The sequence below is a fragment of the Pezoporus occidentalis genome, unplaced genomic scaffold (assembly GCF_034315485.1).
Source record: "Pezoporus occidentalis ecotype Australia unplaced genomic scaffold, CSIRO_AGI_Poc_V1 ctg45, whole genome shotgun sequence".
Lineage (NCBI taxonomy): Eukaryota > Metazoa > Chordata > Aves > Psittaciformes > Psittacidae > Pezoporus > Pezoporus occidentalis.
In genome coordinates, this window is record NW_026915780.1 from 4246842 (window position 1) to 4267406 (window position 20565).

Below are 20565 nucleotides of genomic sequence, written 5' to 3' on the forward strand. Positions count from 1 at the left end.
ATCAGTTCTATAAAGCAAAGATTTCCTCCTAAGGTTGCAAACACCCAACTGAGAGGGGGTGACACTTGAGACAAGCAGGAAAGCAAACAGAAAACCAGTTAAAAATAAAAGTTCCCTGGAAAACAGCTCAGGTTTTTGGACATTCTTAATTTGGTTCCTTAATCTCTTTTTCCAGGCTGAAAAATTCCCCCAGTGAGAACCGTGCCTCAGACATCAAATAGTTCCCCACAACTCTGCCTTACTGAATGTCTCGGAGAAAGCTAAGCACTTCGGAAACAGCAGCAGTAATGTGGCCAGGAATTACTTTCCATCTCCTGAATACCCTTTGCCACACTACAGACAGTGTCATTTTGCCTTATTTTGGCAAAAATAGAGATACTAAATATACCCCTCACCTAACAAAGGAGTGCTATCAGCACTTGTCAAAGTAATGAAGAGGGAAGACATAAGGAAATGGAACTAAGCTCTATAGCGTTCTTTGCTGTTAATTGGATAGCGGGAGCACAGGTTTGGGGCTGTATCCTCAACTTTCAGAGCAGTGCATGGAGAATTAAGCATTAAGAGGAATAGGAGACATCATGAGGAGGGAAAACAAAAAAGCTTGGCTTATAGCTATGAAAATGCAAGTTTAAGTACAGTGGCTGCCAACAGAGACATAATGAGGTGAACTTCTGGCCTTATCACCAAACTCTACTGTACACTGCACCGTTAAAAGCAATCTCCTACTGAAGATGAACGCCTGCCTCATATTAAGCTGTTCAAGTGGTGCACTGTAATTATGCTTACAGATGTCTCAGGAATACACATGTAGTAAACGGCAGGTCTTTAATTATAGGTAAGCCTGCCTACGGTGCACTTTGCTCCACTGCAAATGAGACTGGGCTGACACGGGAGCGACCTTCGAAAGCCTGTTTGAGGAAGCTGCTTTCCTGCCATGATCTTTAGTCAGTCGCAATGGCAATGACCCTCTTTAAAGCATTTCCTTGCCCCTGCGCAATAGTTAACCTCTGGCTTTCCGTGCAAGAGCTGATCTCCTCTTGGGAATGTCACTCTGGCAGGATGGAGGCACATTTAGCTCCTGGTTTTTCTTGCTGCATGGCTGCGTACTCACACCAGGGCCTGGTCCCATGGGGAAAGGTAACAAAATAGGGATGAATTTTCCCATCCCACTGAAGCCCAGACCCACAGCTCTTTGAACCTGGTGCTTCTTTATTTTTTACCATATTTTCAGCTGCACGTAGCTCATGAGCTTCCTGCCGACGGGGAAAATTGGCAGTTGTCAGAGCAGGTATCACCCTTTCCTTCCCCTTCCTTCTCTTGTCATGCTTTTCTACCTGCTGAATGAATCCAGCCTGGAGACACGTTGAGTGCAAAGAGGGAGCAGTAGTAATTACATGGTATGTGGCATTATTATTGTTTACTTGATTCAAGAAGAAAACCACCCTCCCCATCCTGTCATCTGCTTAGGTTCTTGCACCCTTTCCCAGAGAATACTTCTTCAGGGCCATGTCCCTGGCTATGCATGAGCGTGCAAAACCATCAAGAGTGGAATTAAAATGCATTAACAAGAGCAACAACATCAGCATGCTTAAGAAGCTGGTTAACTAAGAGCAGGGGCTATGTTAGATATGGCATGTGAAGTGTTTCCTGTACATCCAGTTAAAACTTGGCACTCAAATATTGTGTCTCTTTTAAATGGATTTGTAGTTCTGTTAGCCTGCAGAGCACACTTACTCAACAAAGAAACCCAGAATTGATGCCATTTTCTGTATTGGTTGTCAGCTTGTGCTCAGACCAGGGGATGGAGATGGGAGAGAGCTGCTGTACCAGCCCAGATGTTTCTCTGTGGCTGCTGTACCTCATTCAGCAGGGCACAAAAATGGACAAGACTGAATTTACTTTTCACTTTCTTCTAGTTTTCTAATTGTAAATCAAGGGACTCAGGATGTAATAAGTTCATTAAGAGGATTAAGCACTTTTTCATTAAATTAATTAATTAATTATTAAATGTTTGGAGACAGCAAATGCTATACAAGTGTCAAGAGCACATTGCTCATATGAAAGTATTTTTGTCACTTGGAAAGCACTCTGAAATGATACCTTTCCCCTCTCTTGGGTTAGCTGTGTGATCCACAGATGTGGCAGATACCCCTTTATTTTGCCAAGAAAGGGTCCCACACTCAGTACGTTGTTTTATCCCTACCATTGGTTTCTCTTTAACTGAGCAGCCCCACAGGGAGAGAATCTTTTAGGTTGCAAAATTGTACAACTCCTCATCATTGTGATGCTGCAAAGCAACAGGGAAGAAAACCATTTCAGTGGGTTTCAGAGAGATGGGCAAAGTGAAGGGACACAAAGAAGGTGTTAGCTGGATGGCTGGAGGCACAGGGATGTGCAGCCAAAGTGATGGGAGCCACAGTTTTGGGGGTTATGTGGTTTTATACTTTCCAAGGCAGTAAAAGCCCTATCTGAGGACTAGTTAGAGAGGCTGGACTAGTGAAGTGGAGGCTAAGTCAGGATCCTGCTCACGGGGCAGCATGTAGAAGCAATAATTGTGACACAAGAGAATTTCATACCTATTGAGAAACCATCTACCATCTCACCATGTCAGCTAGAAGAGTAATAGTGGCAGCTCACAGCGATGTGCTCCTGCCTGTGGCAAACCCATCATAATGAGTCTGTGGCTTGGGGGGAAGTTATCATAGCGATCTCTCCTTCTTTTATTAAAAGAAAATAAACTAATAAACAGGAAGGAGACACATGTGGAGAGGACCACAGTAGATGGAAAGAAAAGGGGGAAAAGGTTAAAGGATGGTTAGCAAGTTTAAATGTGTTTCCAGACTCTCTTGGAACTGGATGAAAGCTGATCTCCTCCAGGCTATTCTCAGTGTTTTTGGTTCAGGGCTGAGAAGAACATTATGTAAAATATGCTTCCCTGAAACAGTTTCACTGTTTCACCATTTCCTGATCTTACAAACCAGAATAATATAACTATTTTCATTGATTGGGCATAGTGATGTCTATTGATAACGTGGGGCTAAGGCCTTGCCCATTGAAAAGGCCCTGAAAGTGATGCATAATCAGAGGGGCCACATCTTTCACTAGATTGGGTTATCTCCAATGCCAGAGTACACTTCTCAGCATGAAACTTCTGTATTTTGTGTCACTTCAGTCCATAACAAGTGTTAATCTTTACTGGTTGCTAGTGGAGGAAGTGTCTGCAGCAGATGGAGAGGGGCAAGTCTAAATAATGAGGCCACTGATGGGACACAAAGACTAGACACGACTCATGTCTCACACTGGTTTTTATACTGCTGTATATATAATGCTTAATCTACTGTAGATGGATATGAACTTTTTAATTCATAGGAAGACATTCCTTACGCTTCTCTTTAACCTGAGAAAAGTTAACTTCTTTAACCTGACAATTCGAGTTCTCATTTCCCTGAACTACAGTTAACATGAGACAATTATACATGTGAGTCACAGAAGCAATCGTGGGATGGAGACCTGTGCTTGCTCTCCTGCTTCTGGCAGAAAATGATAATTACTATGTGGAAAATCAGTTAAAGGACAAAGGCAATGCAATCTTCTGTCTTCTTGGCATTTGGGAGGTTATTCTTCAGGATAGCACTGCACTCGTGAGTAAGACTGGGTTGCATCTGAAAACAAAGAAGTAATGGGGCAGTTTAACTACCATACATTGTCTTTTAAAGTGAGATTTTCTCTTTTAGGTTCAGCTTTCCTGTGGATTTTCATTATAAATAGGTCTCCCTCTCCCTTGTACTTTCGTTCCTTGCCTGTTGCAGTTCTGATGACCTGAAGTTGTAAATAACTCAGGAGCTTTACATCTGGTGTTGCAGTGAACCATAACTGGATTTTTTCCTGTACCTGGACAATAATGGAGATTTGGAAAAAAACCCCACATCATTATGTGCCCACAGTCTTTTCTATGCAGGAAGTTGCTGTAATGCCAGCTCTGCTCATTATATTTAACAGATATACTAAAAGCACTGGCTATTAACAGGACAACTAAAAATTCCTTGGCAGACAGACCTCCCCCAGCATTTACCTTCCTTAGCACGAGAAGGCATGTCCAGAAGCTTTCTGTGTTCAAGATTTTATGATCACAAAGTCATCTGCAGATATCTATAAAAGTAATGAACCATTTGCAAGTATCTCCTGTACAAAACCATTTTCTTTTAAAGCAGTGATGAACTGGAGAATGGTCCAAGTCATGCTTACAGTGCAGATGCAGGAGTAGAACTTAGAAGATTCTTATGCTTCACTGGAGTTTCTCCTTAGCCTGCTTATGCTTAAGAGGAGATGATTCTCTACCTAGGGAAATAGCAAGTAGTTCTTCAGCAGTTCATGCTGTGTGTGGCTTTCTGAAGTTGAGATCGGAATGTAAGTAAGTAAGCACTACCTTGGAATGAAAAGTCTAGTCTGGACACCTCACCAAAATCAAGGAGCTTGTCGTATGGGAGTTTTCAGTTCAAGTCCATCTGTAATTTTATCTTCAAATCTGCAAGCTCATGGGTTATGAAGTGACAGAATCCAAAAATGCCTGCAGGTTTTCAAGCTTCAGCCTGCGTTTATTCTCACATCACTTCTCATGGAAGTCAATTGAACCTTCTAGCTTCCAGAAGCACAGGGAAAAGCCTTGTGTCTGACAGTTAGGGTTTGCTATCAATCAAATGAGATATGGGAGGTAGAGATTCAATAGAAACTTCAGAGCTGAGACACATCCTATAGCTATCACCTCCAGCTGGGTTGTGCCTGGAGTTTCTCTCCCTTCTCCACTTGAATGCAGGCTGCAACTAACTGGGGAAGCTGAAATGAGGAGCACAAACAGATTATGTTCATTCTGTATGAAGTTATCCTTCTTTAGTTAAACAGAATCTCTTCTCCTTGTCTCCACCATCATTTGTGAGATTATGTATGGTATTTTAGCCATGGTTTAAGTGAGGCAATGGCTTTTAGGGGGAGAGAGTTTATGTTATACTGGATTGCTGTAAAAGAACAGATAAGCACCCAGGCACGCAAGGCCAAATGGTCACAAAGGAACTGCTTATTTGTAAAGCTTGCCCTTTCTCCAGCTTTGTTAGTTTGTCTAATAACAGTATTTCTCCTTCAAAACTTGGCTGCCCCTGAAACGCTCCACAGAAGTCAGGGAATGGCAGTCTGGATTCCCAGTCAGAAAGGGCTCATGGACAAGTTTTGAAGAGCTGGAATACCAGCCACAAGCATGAATTATGTGTAGGTCGCATGGACTCAGATAGGAGCAGGTCTGGCTTTTTGGCTGCAGACGTTCAAGGCCATTCCTTGGCAGTGTTACAGGAGCAATATTTATGCAAGGATGAAGCACAGCTCTGTCAAAGCATTTGCACAAATGAAAAACTTTGGTTTTCCTTGCTATTATTTATAATAGCAGACTGGAAAAAATACCCCCAAACAACCCAAAGCTGGTTTTCTTATGAAGGAATTTTAATTGGTGCTCATGGCAGGACTACACTGTGGGTCCTTTCTAATGGATGCAGGTTCTGGGTTTCTTCCCAGACACAAGACAAGTAGTTTGTTACAGGTTTTAGCTGAGGCAAAGCAACACTGAAGAGTGGTGAGCTCTTAGGCCTGGCATACTTACTGTTTTGCTTTAGCTAGTTGAACAGCATCTTACCATCCCCCTGTTAGTGCAGTCCCCCATACAATTCTTCAATGACTGCAGATACTCCCAGTATAGATACATGATGAGCTGCTTGGTAGCACCCCTCTCAATGGGTACATCAACTCCCTGAAGATCTTACTCAAATATTCATGCAGCTGTTTCATGGACAGGATGGACTTGGAGGTGACCGATTTTGCCCCGATATCCTGGTATAATTATGTAGAGTGGTTCTAGCGCATCCCTTTTCACCACTACAGGAGCTTGCTTCTGTAACTCTCTGTTTAAGCTTTTCAGTGTTGAAGTAGATATAATAGCATAGGCTAAACCTTGTGTGAATTGTGAGAACGAGGAGGAAAAGGAAAGTATCTTTTCGTCTTATTGGGAATGCTGTATGGGCAATGAGAAGCAGTGGCTTTAATACAGGGAACTTACGTTGAGTGATTTGTCTCTGCTGAGCTGGAGAACAAGCTGTCCCCCCCCCCGTCCCCCCTCATAATATGAAACAAATGTGTTTTGGCTTCAGGCTGATCCCTGAATACATGATAATGTAGATAAAGTTTTCTTGAATTTAATTTCAGCTTTAAAGGAAAAAGGAAATGTCTGTATTTAAAATCTATGCTCACATGTGGACCCCGGTAAGGTCTGTTGATACTGCATGCTTCGCTGGCAGCTTTGTAATACACAGGAGATGCACTCTATGCACTAGAGAACAGATAAATAGCAATGACCTACTAACTTTAATCTCCTGATTGCTCTAGAAATGAACACGAGAGAGGCATTACATAGCTTTCTGGAATGAATAATCCCATAGGCCTCTATCAGAAATATATTTGTATACCTGCATAGGCTCATGATGGCTGGAAATAGGACATCATTATTTTCTGATGTCTTGGTAGCTGGTTAGAGCTATTTAGAAAATAACAGTTTCATTTTGTAGGCAAATGCTGGAATGTCTTAATTTCTTCTCATTCAAAACTGGAAGAAAACGTTAACTTTCCTGATACAATAATCATCAAGAAACAGTATTTTTGTGTTACAGTTTAAAAAACCCAAAGCAAATAAGCAGTGAAGGTAACATCTGATTGAAACAAACTATTGACAGTTGCATTAGGAAACTAGAAAATACAGTCAAAATTCATATGTCACCTCAAACACTCTGCTGCTGCAAAACCAGACTTGTCCAGGTCTTGCTCCAGGTCTGTCTTAGCAAGGGCTGCAATGGGCACGTACCCATGGTCAAGACTACATCCTGCAGTTTGTTTTTCTCATGCATTAACAGGGCTTTTGTAGAATCTTCCAAGAGTACCAGTATGTGTCCTGTTAGATGTGCTGGTATCTAAAGCTCTTGTGCCACGGTACCCTATACAAGGGTGTATATCCATATCTCTCTCTATATATATCCCCTATACAAGAGATGACTGCTGGATGCAGCAGGCAGAAGTTCCTTCTACCCACCTCAGCAGTGGCTCGGGGTGTGTGTGTATGTGTGGTATGATACACAGTGAGATCAATCCTGACATGTTCTGGGGGTGAAAAAGCATATTTTGGGGAATCTCTGATGTCTATCTTTCTAATCCCAGTCTTACTCCCTCTGTTCAAAAGGCACTTGGTGTGGGTTTGATCTTGGCACTGAAATCCTACCTCACCCTTGCAGTGATGCAGTGGTGGAAATGGTGGGAAATGTTTCAGCATAAAGTCTGGTGAAGCAAGTCCCAGGAAGTCCATTTTGCTCCAGAGTTCCTTAAAAATGAAAAGCTCCATACATTTATTCTTGCTGACAGAGTTAGAAATGCATGAGGCTGTCAAAACCAAACTCAGATGCAATGTTGTGTCTGTCACCATGTTGGTGGAGTTTAGATAGGATTGAGAAAAAGAATTTGTTTCCTTGGTAGCAGAAAATTGCTGATTTTACAAGGTGGGAGAATGTTATCTACGTGGGATTTATAGGGGAAAGGCTTTAATAATGCATGTCATCAGGAAAGGAATATTTGTTTTATGACACACTTCCCAGGGTGGTGGTTGGCTTTTAGCTGCACTGTGCCTCGGAAATTAATAATGCACCTATCAGAGAGCTGTGATACCACTTGCCCTAGGGGCAGGTAGGATCTGCAAAGGAGCTAGAGCTCAAACTGCTCCCAAGACTTGAGGCAGATGGGCTGTGGAGGCACCCCAGCTGCCAGGCATCCTGGTGGGACGCTGTCAGGAGCAGAGCATCGATGCATTAAGCGTAGCTTATTATTTTGGACAGCACATCTTTGTGTGGAAATGCCGTTAGCAACAGCAGTGGTGTTGAAGCCATAAAAAGCTATTCCTGTAGGACAGTATCGGGATGTGGTCCTATGAAATAATGCTTGCTGATATCTGGTAACAACAGTGCGATAGCACACGGTTTGAACCAAATTTAAAGAGGATAAGTAGGTGCTGTGGCTTTTATATTGAAGACAGAGGATCAGAAAACACAATATAACATACAGTTATGTGGTGAGCAGCAGCTCTGTCAGCTGAGTAGAACTGACACAGCAAACTGAGTGGGGGGAAGGCACGTCGTGTGACAAACAGCTAACAGGAGGATAATACCAAGTAGGTGCAGTGAGTTGTTGCTTAATGAAGATCCTCTCAAGGTTGGAAATTTACAGTTCTTTCACAGTTCAATTTTGTTGGAATATGAAATAGAAATAGCCATTGAGTAGAGTGCAGTGACATGGTGCATGAGGGAAGCAGTATAGACCTTGCAGACCTATGGCACAAAGTTATATTGACAAGGGAAGACAGAGTGAGAACACGAGCCAGCAAAGGTCAGCTAGTGCATGGCATGGGAGTGGTAATTAGGCCACTAATTAGAGTCTTAAAGGCAGGCTGGGGAAGGAAGAATGCTATACAGTAGAAAAAGGAAGAGAAAATTCCCAGCACATCATCAGACAGGCATCAGCTCTTCCTTTCGGACCAGTGTGCCTCCTGATTGCTACACCGAGCCAAGTTCTAGGTGAGATGAGGTCTGAGCAGCTGGTGGTGGGATATGAGGAACTTCTGCCAGAAATAGGCACATTTTCATTGCAGCAGGTTCAGAGAAAAACCTGCTGCAAGTCCTTCTCTACTGTCCCCAGGGAAAGCCCTTAGTCAAAAGAAGTGGGATCAAAGCTGGAGTTTAGTGAATGAGTAGGAACAGAGGTGTTCAAGACAGGAACCATCCCTTGCAAGCCAGGATCATAGAATCCCAGCCTGGTTTGTGTTGGAAGGGACCTTAAAGTTCATCCAGCTCCAACCCCTGCCACGGGCAGGGACACCTTCCACTAGAGCAGCTTGCTCCAAGCCCCTGTGTCCAACCTGCCCTTGAACACTGCCAGGGATGGGGCAGCCACAGCTTCTCTGGGCACCCTGTGCCAGCGCCTCAGCACCCTCCCAGGGAAGAGCTTCTGCCTAAGAGCTCATCTCAGTCTCCCCTCTGGCAGGTTAAAGCCATTCCCCTTGGCCTGTCCCTGCAGGCCCTTGTCCAAAGCCCCTCTCCATCTTTCTTGCAGGCACAGAGTGCACTGCCATCACTCTGCAACATGTAGGTAACATGAGTAACGTAAATTAAAAAGGCTGTAAGTGTTCTCTGGAGAAAAACAGGTCCCCAGTGAGTTCAAGAAGCTGAATTTATCTCATACAAACACCACAATTTGATTTTCTGAGGTGATTGGAGTCCCTGCACAATCGCACTCCACGTTAGCTTCATCCTGACCCCCTCCTCTGAATCAAATTTAAAGATCACACTCATTTCATCTTATTTTTCATTTCCTGGGCTGTGAGATCAATAGCCCAGCCACATATAAATATCATCCAAATCTTGTTTTCTTTCTGTTTTAGTTGTTATCACAAAAAGGGCTCAGACTGAAAAGAACTACAGAAAATTGTTGATTCCACCAGGATGGATCAAAGCTAAATCTGTAATATGGAGAAAAGAGAGAATTCAAGTAGTAAGGAAAAAATGAAGGCATCCAGGGTGTAAAAAACCCCTGTCACTTTAGCTGTGTTTTTTTCACCTCTATGTTTTATCATGTTCATGTTCTTATTATCCAAAGTAACATCTCCGATGTAAAGGAAGCATACTACCAGAAACAGGAAAAATCTGCTCAGGACCTTAACAGTAAAATTAATGTACTGTAGGAAATATTTAGTGGAGTGATGCTTTCCAAGTACATGTGAGATTGGTATTGACAATGGTGTTGTAACTGCTGGAAGTTATGACTTAAAAGGGCAAAGTCCTATGTCAAGTGTAGCCTGAGGAGCGTTTGCCATCCTTTCTCCTCTCAGCTCTGTATCCTAGCCAGACTGTGTATGCCAGGGTACCTGACCCTCTCTTCATCCTCCAGAGCAGAACTGTGAGTGAGCACAGGCATTATAATTCTCTGCAAGTACACGGTAGTACCCAGGGAGGAGAGTGTGAAACATGGCTTCAGATGCCCATGTCTCATGGCTACCATCAGATCTCTGAGCACAGAAGCTCCTATGAGCCAACACTTTATTGTTTTTTGCAAGCAGAGGCACCAAAAAAGGGTTTGTGATCTGAAAGAGCTGGAATAGAGGGACTGCTAAAAAGATACAGTGAAATTTCAGCAGTTTCTGCAGGACCAGCAGCTAGCAGTGGGATCTCCGGAGGGGTAAGCAGAGCTGAGTGACAGCAGCACACCCCGAGTGGCTCTGGGCAATAACACACCTCTGCAAAAGAGCAGACTGGGACATTAGATTACCTCCTGTGATGAAAGCATTGCTAAACATACTGAAAATAAAGGTTTACGGATGTGTGGGATGAGCAGATGTTCAAGTAAATACTTCTACATTGGTCCAATCTACCCACAAATAAAATCAGTGAACCATGCTGGGCCAACCAGACAGGAGGAAAACAGAACTTAATTAACATTACACTTCACTGTAATGGTATTTCATATGTTTGTACACCTTGAAAATAAAGCCTGGAGTCCGGGTACATACTACATTGACTGTACAACCCACACACATCATGAAAATCTTCTCCCAGAATCAGTTATCCTCCGTTCTGAGCTGATGGGGATGTCCATCAGATAGAGCACAATGCCTTAGCCTCCACTGAAAAGAGTTCCCTGCAGAAAAAAACACACTCCAGAAAAGAAAATGACTTAGTGGTGCAACTTTTGTGGTTGGATCTTTCTAAGGATTCAGTGACTTCGGTGAAAGATTGCATCCAACTCAAGACTATGTATGCCCCATCCCTGGCAGTGTTCAAGGCCAGGTTGGACACAGGGGCTTGGAGCAAGCTGCTCTTGTAGAAGGTGTCCCTGCCCATGGCAGGGGTTGGGACTGGATGAGTTTTAAGGTCCCTTCCAACCCAAACCAGGCTGGGATTCTCTGATTCCGTGTCACTCGCACTTGTCCTCGCATGTTCTTTTGGGCTAGCATTTGGAAAACATAGAGGAGACTTGGAATAAAGGGGAGAATTTCTGGAGCAGCTAATGACCAAGCTGCAGTACACAGTGGCTGTGAGTATAAGAGGTTGTTGGCCCAGAAAGTTTATCAGAGGTCAGCTTTTCATCTCTCCAAAAGCAGAAAGAAGCAGGAGCCATTGCTCAGCTGGTGACCAGTTGAAAAGCAAGCAGAAGATTGTCATTTCCCCAGGAGCAGCACTTGCCAGGCTCAGCTGCAGCCTGGCAGTGAGACTTCGTGTTGCCTGAGGAAGTCTCCAGCCGAGCTCTAAGGGAACACGGTGTACGGGCGGAAAGGACTGCTCTTTGTTTGCCGGTGTTTTGGGAGCGCGCTACCTTCGCGGAGCTGCCGGCCCTGGAGCCTGGGTAAATAGCTGAGCAGAAAGAGAAACACTTCTTGTCCTGGAAAACAAAACAAAAGAAGAGCGGGAATGAAACTGGGATTACAGAATTGGAAATAGAGGGAAGTGCCAGTAGCGGGAGGAAGAGGAGCGCCAGGTTTGGCTGGAGCGGGGTCCCCCGGGAGGAAGCAGTCACTGGGACAACAGGAAAGGCTTGACAAACACCAAGCGTGTGGGACTGAAGCAAATAGTCTGAGTTGGGATGGGAATGATGGTGCTTTAATTGATGGTGCCCCATCTTTTTCATTTCCTTGAAGAAAGTGCAAAATGGATACAAATTGGGAATTTTATCCCACAACAGACTTCCCACCTTCAGCTAATGTACAGGGAATGCAGGGGGAGTTCACAGCATCCCAGTGACTGCCGAGTGCCTTCCCAAGTTCACCATTCCATACTTTGATGTTCTTTGCAGGCAGTAATTGACAGCAGCAGTTTAATTAAACAAAACCTGCAAGACAGTTCCTTGCTAAAAGGGCAGACAATAATCATCGTCTAGAAATGGATCCCTCCAGCTCTCACTGGGGATGAACACTCAGAACACTTGCAAATCCTGATAAGCGACTTCAGCTGTTATCTTGCTTTTTTTTCTTAATACTGTGAAGTTGTTGGGAGGAATAAGAAGAGCCAGAAATCTTTATTAGTCTTCCTAAGGGATTCATTGCATTCTACTTCATAATGCTTCATCATATTACCAATTTTCACTGTACATGCTTTTAATAAATACTTATTGTTCTAAGGATAATAACACTCTTATCACATTAATGACTTTGCAGTAGTATAAGTGGAAACGAATATTAATAAAGTTAACAGTAACCTTGATAGAGTAGAACACCAGTAACTGGGAAATTTACTGTTTTATAGTACAAGAAACCTTTCTTTTCCATTTTTCCCTGCCAGCACTGGAAAGGAAAGTATATGAGATAGAGATATAGATATTTGTAAAAAGGGTCAATGATTATTTCCTCTTATAGATCACTGCAGTCTGTCTTATTAAAAATATCTTCTCACCTCCAATTTATCCCTGAGGTATTTCTGCTGCCTACCAGCACTGCAATGAATGGAGACACCATATGGGCACTTTTCTTCCAGCCTGTATATAGGTCTTTGAGTGTTCTGCGTGGATTCCAACATATGGGTCAGACTGACATTTCTTTTTTGATTCAGAAGGAAAAAATAACAACAGTGCTAGAGCAGCCTTTCTAGGCAGGTCTGCATTTTCTCATTCAAAGAGCTTTCCTTTTAGACCGTTTTTCCCTATGGCTTGTACACCAGTTGAGATTGCAGCAGGCTAGCTGCAGCCAGGATACACCAGACCAGCTTCACCCCTGGTTTGATAGTGATGGCTGTGCTAGCCCATGGTTCTGCTCCTATGTGGTAAAAGAAGCAGAACCAGAGGTCATGTTCCAGGGCAGTCCCGTGCTCAGGGAGCTGAGAGCTTCCAGGAAGGCACAGACATCCTGTCCACAGGGAATCTGCAAGTGCACGGTCAGTTCAGGCGGCTCAAGGCACATCAGACCTCCTGCACAGCTCCAGCCCATATGTGCAAGGCAGGAGCAGTTCCCTGGCCTGGCTCAGAGACACTGGACAGGCTGTGAAAGATCCCTGCATTTGATCTCCATGACCATGGGAAACACATCAAACATTTCCAGAGGTCTTGCTGCTTGCTATGAATCACAGGAAGTCTTGGACAAGTGGACAAAATCCTGAACTTGAAGGTACCAGAGAAGGAAAGTATGGAAGCAAATGCACTCATTTAATAAATGAGTCAATGACACAGAAGTTTGATCCCTCCTGTATCTGCACTAAAAGAAGAGTCACCTACAACTAAATTACCAAAACCAGTGATTTTTGCATCCCTATGTATTTCCCAGGCATTTTTCTTTGTTCATATGTAGGATGAATTTGGGAGTGGGAGCATGTGAAAGCGAGCACCAAAGCTTTTTGCCTGATTTTACTACCCCAGGTAGTAGCTGTCCTGACTTAAAAACTCCTGTCGGAACAATTAATACCAGTTGTCCTATGTTCTACAACAGAGAGAATAACCTATTCTCAATAAAGAGCTCTCAAACTTGTGGTACATTGTTAGTCCAATACAAGAAATACCCTAGTGTGCTGAAAGTGCAGTCAGAGGGAATAAGAGTATTGCAAGATTTGGAGTGCTAAGAATAGAGATTTGAAATTTAAAAGCCAAGGCTTTACATAAGGTTAAGCCTTGATATTTTTAAGCCTTCAAAATCTGATAATTTCAAAGTTACTGTCCTCACTGTGCTCACCCCTGTCACATTGCTCATTTGCTTTTATACTTTGTGGACGTTTTTACATGCTAAGGCATAAATTTAACAGAATAAACAGTAAAGTAAAAAGCTACAGCTGGCAACTGCAGAGCAGCCAAGCACTGGTTCCGATAGTGAATTTAACTTCAAGGTCTCCTGGTTTAGCAGATGGCAGAGCTCAAGCCTGACAGCGCATTAATGCAACTTTCTTTTGGTGGAGGGAAGTGTGTGGTCAAATTCACAGAGAATCTGCATTAGCTGATGCTGCTACATTAGCCAAACCACAGTAACATCACAACAAAAAGCGTGTATGTGTGGATATATAACTCACTGGGTCATAGAATCCCAGCCTGGTTTGTGTTGGAAGGGACCGTAAAGCTCATCCAGGTTAAATCATTGTGCAAAGAACATTGTGCAGATTTTGAGTATGGCTTTCCAGTCTGGGGAAGGTAGATGGATTTTATAACAGAATGGAGAGCAGAAGCAATGAGATGTCTGAAATGAAGAAGAAATTATTGTAGCCTAGAATAATGTATTTCTCAGATTCTGACTGGGAGATGCAAGGAGAGTGGTAGATATAAATAAGAAAATGTGGCTGTATCACTGTGGGCACTTGTGCTAACTCAGTCAATGACCCCAGAAGAGCTTAAGGAACTGTGCAAGAGCTTCACCTCACTGTCAGCATCGCCTTTTTTTTTTCCCCACAGCATTGTGACAGTGTTACTAGCATTGGATAAAAGTGACATATACAGATGCATTTTACAGGACTATGTAGATTCCAGCATGCCCATTCACCTCTCTACACTGGCATTGCTAACCTGCCCCTCTCTCCACCACTCCGATTCGTAACAGTCCTTAAACTGCATTCTCAAGCCTCTGAGTAGGTTTTATGTCACTGTCATTCCCATTTTATCTTGCTATTATGCTTTCAAGCAGTCAGAAGCTGGCAGCCACTGTCTTAAGCCTAAAAATGAATTGCATAAATTAAGAATGGCCCGAGGGTATCATGGCAACAGAGGTGTGAAAGAAGGTGGCCAGGTTTCCAAACAGAGTGATTAAATATGGCAGTATAGCCTTGGCAAGTTAATGCAGCTTCAGTTGCCCACAACTAACGTGATAATTTTTCCATCCAGAAATACTCCAGGGAAATAAACGTTTCTCATCAGTGCCAGGAAAGCAGAATCATTAACGATGAGAATGATGATGAAACGCAGAAAGCCTTGGTTCTTGAGCAAAGCACATTAGTTTCTGGGACATGAGGCTCGTTTGTAGTAGGGATCTAATTCATATCATCAACACAAAGGCTAAACACTGAAGAGGAGATTTTCAGAAATAAAGATTAACTTCTCTACCAGTCCTTCTATGTGAAATGCACTCACAAATTGCATTTTTGTGTCCGGGGGAGATATTTAGATGCCTTAATATCCATTTTTGCATACCAATGGGCAGTTTGCCTGCACAGCTAGAAGAAAAGCAGTAGAGATAGGTTTTCCAAATCTGAACTCCCTGGTGGTGCTTCTTGGCTCTCACTTTGAGGAGAACTGGCTACTTCTGGGTAGAATTCATAAGGCATTGAAGTGCTCCATGGCACTAGTCCGACCTCTTTGAATAAGGCTGAGAGTATTGCTCTGTCTCATCTGCTCTATAGTAACGGTTGACATTAATATTTCACTTTTCACCAGCAATTCTCAAAGCTCTTTTCAAGCCTAATTAAGGTTCACATCACACTTAAGAATGAGGCAGATATCCTAATGACAGGAAAAATGAGGACAAGAGAAGCAAAGTGACTTGCTTGATATCACACAGTTGCAACCAAGAGACTGAAACACAAAGATCTTGAGTTATCTCTAACCACTAATGAATGATAATGACTGACCATATTGATAATTAATAGCACTTTCACCAAGCTTAATACATGTAAAGTGCTGTTGAAATACTGATTCATTCACCATTACTGATAGCTGGGGCTATGCAAAGTCTTCATCCCGCAACCCACTCCACTTTGCATATGTGGAAAACTGCTGAGTTAATCAGATACTGCTCCACAGTGGAAAGCTGACCATGGAAATGGTTTCAGGATGAGGTATGAAAAAGGATGCTCACAGTGGCTGGCTTTTGGCATGAAGTGCCTGATGTAGGAGTGCTTGGGCTGAGAACTTGGGTCTCCCTTACTGTCAGCAGAGAGAAGCAGGTTCCATAGAAAGCCCATTCAAAGCATTTCAATTAGAAGCTATTTCTTTCTGGAGAGACTAACATTAGAGGTCTGAAGCTAGACATGTGAATACTCTCCCTAAGTTCTTATTATTCCCATTTTGCAGGTGGGTGAACTGGAAAGGACAGGACTGTGCTGAATTAAGTGAGCTGCCTGCAATGGTTAGGTTTCTTCTTCACTCCTGCATAAAACCCCTGGAAATGTCTGTGAGCAAAATAATGCAGAGCTGAATAAATACCCAGGGAATATGTTTAGGTTGTAAAAGTAGAGACAGATCAAAATACCTCAAAGTGCTCTTGGAAAATATATGGTGAGTCATGAGCAACGTATATTAAATGGTCAACGCTCATTCAACAAGAGCAATTTCTCATGCGAGACCACAAGGAGTCACAGGAATTGGCTTTGCACCAAACTGCCTGATTCAGCAAGATATTACCTACGTGCAGAAGCTCTGCTGTTCTGTTTCAACTTTTAGGCATCAGGAGAGAGGAAGAAACCAGCACAAGGAGAAACTGAGAGATCCCTCACAGCTTCAAGTATAGCAGTGTTCGAACTATATGAGTAGAAACTGAACAGGAAAAATGTGCATTAAGAATAGATAATATATGTATGAAATTCATCCCTCCCATGCTATTTCCTCAGCTTGAATGATGGAGGCTGAATTTTATCTCTCTGCTTTCTGCCATCTCTGGTATTCTTCCTAAAGCCAAAATTCTGCGGGTAGTCATTAAGAATTATAATATAGGAAGGTGTTTATCAGTTCTATCATTGCAGGTGTACTGGAAGAATGATTGCAAATTGAAATGGCTTTGTAACGAGGCCTGAGTTAGCAACAAAACCAAACAGGAATATTCATTTTCCTGAAATTATCAGAGAGAATAACACTTGGAGAGAACATTCATCATTATGTCAGCAAGGAGGTATGTGATTTATCTTTGTAGTAATGGTTTTCATAACTTTGAAGGTAAGGACAGTTGATCTATCTTGATCTTTTCCATATAACATCTAGCAAGTATATTACTTTATTTGTCTATCTCAAATGAAGCCTAAGCTAGCACAAGCATGCTTGGAAATTCATCTCCTTGAGCCGTACAAGGTCAGGGCCCATCCTCTGGTCCTGAGGGAGGAAGCACGGCACAGACCACCTCTGCACAAGTAAGCCCTCTTTGAAAAGCAGGCTGACCTCATGCATTGACCTCACAGGTGATGTCACACCTATGGGAACAGTTGCTGACCATGTTATTCCCTTAGCCGTGTACTGTTTCGGCTAAAATGGAGTGTGGAAAAGCATAACAGAATGGGACCTCATACTGGGCTACAGATTTTGGCCCTCCCTGCCCTAATACTGCCCAGAGAGCAACTTCTGGTCAGACGGGAGGGATGACTGGAGTCCCCCTGGAAGGAGGCCATGGAGATGCTGCGAGGGCTGGAGCAGCGCTGCTCTGGAGCCAGGCTGAGAGAGCTGGGCTGGGTCAGCCTGGAGAAGAGAAGGCTCCTGAAGGGGAGACCTGAGAGCAGCTCCAGTGCCTAAAGGGGCTGCAGGAAAGCTGGAGAGGGGCTTGGGACAAGGGCCTGTAGGGACAGGCCAAGGGGAATGGCTTTAACCTGCCAGAGGGGAGACTGAGATGAGCTCTTAGGCAGAAGCTCTTCCCTGTGAGGGTGCTGAGGCGCTGGCACAGGGTGCCCAGAGAAGCTGTGGCTGCCCCATCCCTGGCAGTGTTCAAGGCCAGGTTGGACACAGGGGCTTGGAGCAAGCTGCTCTAGTGGGAGGTGTCCCTGCCTGTGGCAGAGGTTGGAGCTGGATGAGCTTTAAGTTCCTTTCCAACACAAACCAGGCTGGGATTCTATGATTCTATGATCTTTCCATCATCTGTCTGCTTCTTAGACATCTCCAACGTTAATCAAAGTTACCAATTTCCAAAGACTTTCTGTTTTTCTTTATTAAAGCAAACAGAACAATTGAATAAGAGCCTGAACCAACCAATGTCAAGCTCCTTGGCTGCTGGCTCACCTAGTTTTGTTGCTGTGATGAGCCCTTGGTTGGTGTCACATATCCAAGAGTGATAGGAGAAGCAGCGTGAAACCCCCAGGCAATCAGCACAGAGGAGCTATTTCTGCTGCCAATTTGAACCCCATCTCCATTCGTCTTCTAAATTATAACTCCTTGTTCATACTCCTTTAGAGAATCACAGAGCTGTGCATGCAGCAGGTTTAAAAGCTTTGCCTGCCCTAGAAGTCACACACATGCATTTCCAAAAGCAGCAGGCTTCAAACAGCTCGAAGCCTTCTCATTGCGTGCGGTGCCACAGAAGCATTATGGTAATTCTGAGCATTGAACCATTTAAAATCTATTTTAATTGATTCCCGGCTACTTCGTGATTCCAGCAGGTTATTGAATCAGTGGTAGATAAAAGTAGCAGGAGGTAACATCTTTTGTGTTGCTGCAGGGAGATCACACCTAAAATAAGGCATTAAATTCTGGGTACCTCATTGCCAAAGAGATGGACAGAAACTGGGAGAAATTCATAGAAGAGCAATAAAAATGATTAAGGGTCTGAAGAGGCTGAGTTATGAGTGAAGATTAAAGGAGCTTAATATATATTGCTTGGCTAAATGATGACTAAGAGGGAGATGATACCCTTCGACAAGTACTTGGAGGGCATAAATATCACACATAAAAAAGGAATAATTTAGGGTGCTGAAGGACATACAACTTGGGATAAAAGGATGGTGTCGGGGATGAAAGGATGGCGTTAGGGAAAAGGAAACTGGCTGTCCACATGCATCATTAAAGGCCATTTGTGGGGAACCAAATTCTGACACATTTATCTCATTGTGTTTCAGTATTAATTTTTGCCTATTCTAGGGGAAAAAAAGGCATTGTTCTCAATTAAAGGCTGAGCCGGAACTCCCAGATGCACTCCCAGGATATGCATGCCAAGACGGGTAATTCCCAACCAAACTGGGAAAATAACAAACAAGCTTATCAATTAGAAGATTGATATACCCAAGAGCTGAAGGATGTGTAAGGTATGATATTAGTGATCTGTATTTTAGGGGTGTGTTGGCTGTTGCCAGGATACCATGGGGAAAATAAAATAATGCATTTCTTTAAAACAGACATATCCCATTAATTCCAGTGAGAACCATACCCATATTTTAATGGGTATTTTTTTATTTTTTCATTATAATTAAGCAATTATTTAATAATTATTTTTAATTTTACAGCTAGAAAAGCAAATCCTTCTGCAATTTTCTCCTAGCACCAGCTCACAGCTCAGAGCCCAGCCTTAGATTCGGAAGAAGAGCCGAAATAGTCACCACGGGTGTTGGGGTGCTGTGATTGCCCATCCTCACCTCAGCCTGTGTTAGAAAGCAACCATGCATTCCACAGGATGGAATGTCTGTGCGAAACTGGGCTTTGCTGTGCCTCTGCTCAGCAGCACAGCAGTCTTAAGTCCTGAAACTGTTAAGTACAACATATATATCACCTTGTGGTTTTTCAGGCTCACTGCATGGAAACTCCCTGGCTGGATTTAGAAGTCCCCACCCAATAAGTTATTCGCTTCCAGCTCCTGCTATTCCTTTGCTTTTCTGGGCAAAGGTGGAATCCTGAATCTGATGCTCAGGCAGCTCTCCTGGGGAATGTCCGCTTGCTCCCCACAGTTCACGGCACAAGGCAGGCAGAGATGTTTTGGGGAAGTTTTTGTCTTTTCCTGTCCCAACCCACAGCTGCTTCTGCTGAGATTGCAATCTGATGTAAGGGTTTACGCTGGTACCCTACAGCAACATCCCTTGAGAAAAGCTTTGGGAAGTGGTGCCTGATGATGGGAGGTCATGGGAAAAGGGCTCCCCAAAAGCAGCAGGAGTGGGAAGCAAAAGGCTCTGGAGTGCTTGCGGGCAATGAACTTCTTCCTCTGCCTTTTGAGTTTGGGAGAGAGGAAGCACAAAGCAGAAACATCTGCATTCCTAACTCCTCTGTGTGAGAATAACCTAAAGATGCTGATGCTGTAATAGGCAGCAGAGGAAGAGCAGCTCTTTTCCCCGGATTAGCATCCCATTACAGCAGTGCTTTGAGGATATGATCTGATGTGTTTATCCCAGAGTTCAATCTGGCTATGAATGCACAGCTCTACTGCTCTCAAACCCAGCCACAAACCTCTATGCCCCACTCCTGCCCCAAACCATGGTCAGGAGCAACAAGGAAGCACACCCCTGCGTTAAAAAAAATCATCTTTAAAATTCACGCACTTACACTTCCCATTTTATGTCTGCTTTCCAACACTGCTAAAGGGGTCTCCCATCTTTTTGCTACCAGATAAGCCTTCTCAGAGCTAAGAAATACAAACTTGTTTTGGAAGTGGGATGATCCTTTATACACTCACTGCATAGTAAGCATGGCAACCAGCAGAAATCACATATACAGAGGTGGAGGTCAGAATCTTTCATTTTAAGAGAACCAATCTAGTCAGACAAAGTTTACTCGAATTTCCCTATTGAAATCTTTTCTCTTCTCTCTTTGAACATCTGGAATGAGGAGAATTAAAGTTCAATTTTAGTTTTTAGGCTTTTTAGA

The 20565-nt window shown here is 43.3% G+C and overlaps 1 long non-coding RNA gene across 1 annotated transcript in view; it reads left to right on the plus strand.

Annotated features, from left to right (window-relative positions):
- LOC134172253 (uncharacterized) overlaps window positions 1-20324 on the plus strand; it is a 38327-nt gene extending 18003 nt beyond the window's left edge. The window contains exons 3-4 of the long non-coding RNA XR_009967885.1: window positions 16764-16909; window positions 19218-20324. This is a non-coding gene — a long non-coding RNA (uncharacterized LOC134172253). The remainder of the gene's footprint in view (window positions 1-16763; window positions 16910-19217) is intronic.
- The last annotated feature ends 241 nt before the right edge of the window (window positions 20325-20565 follow it).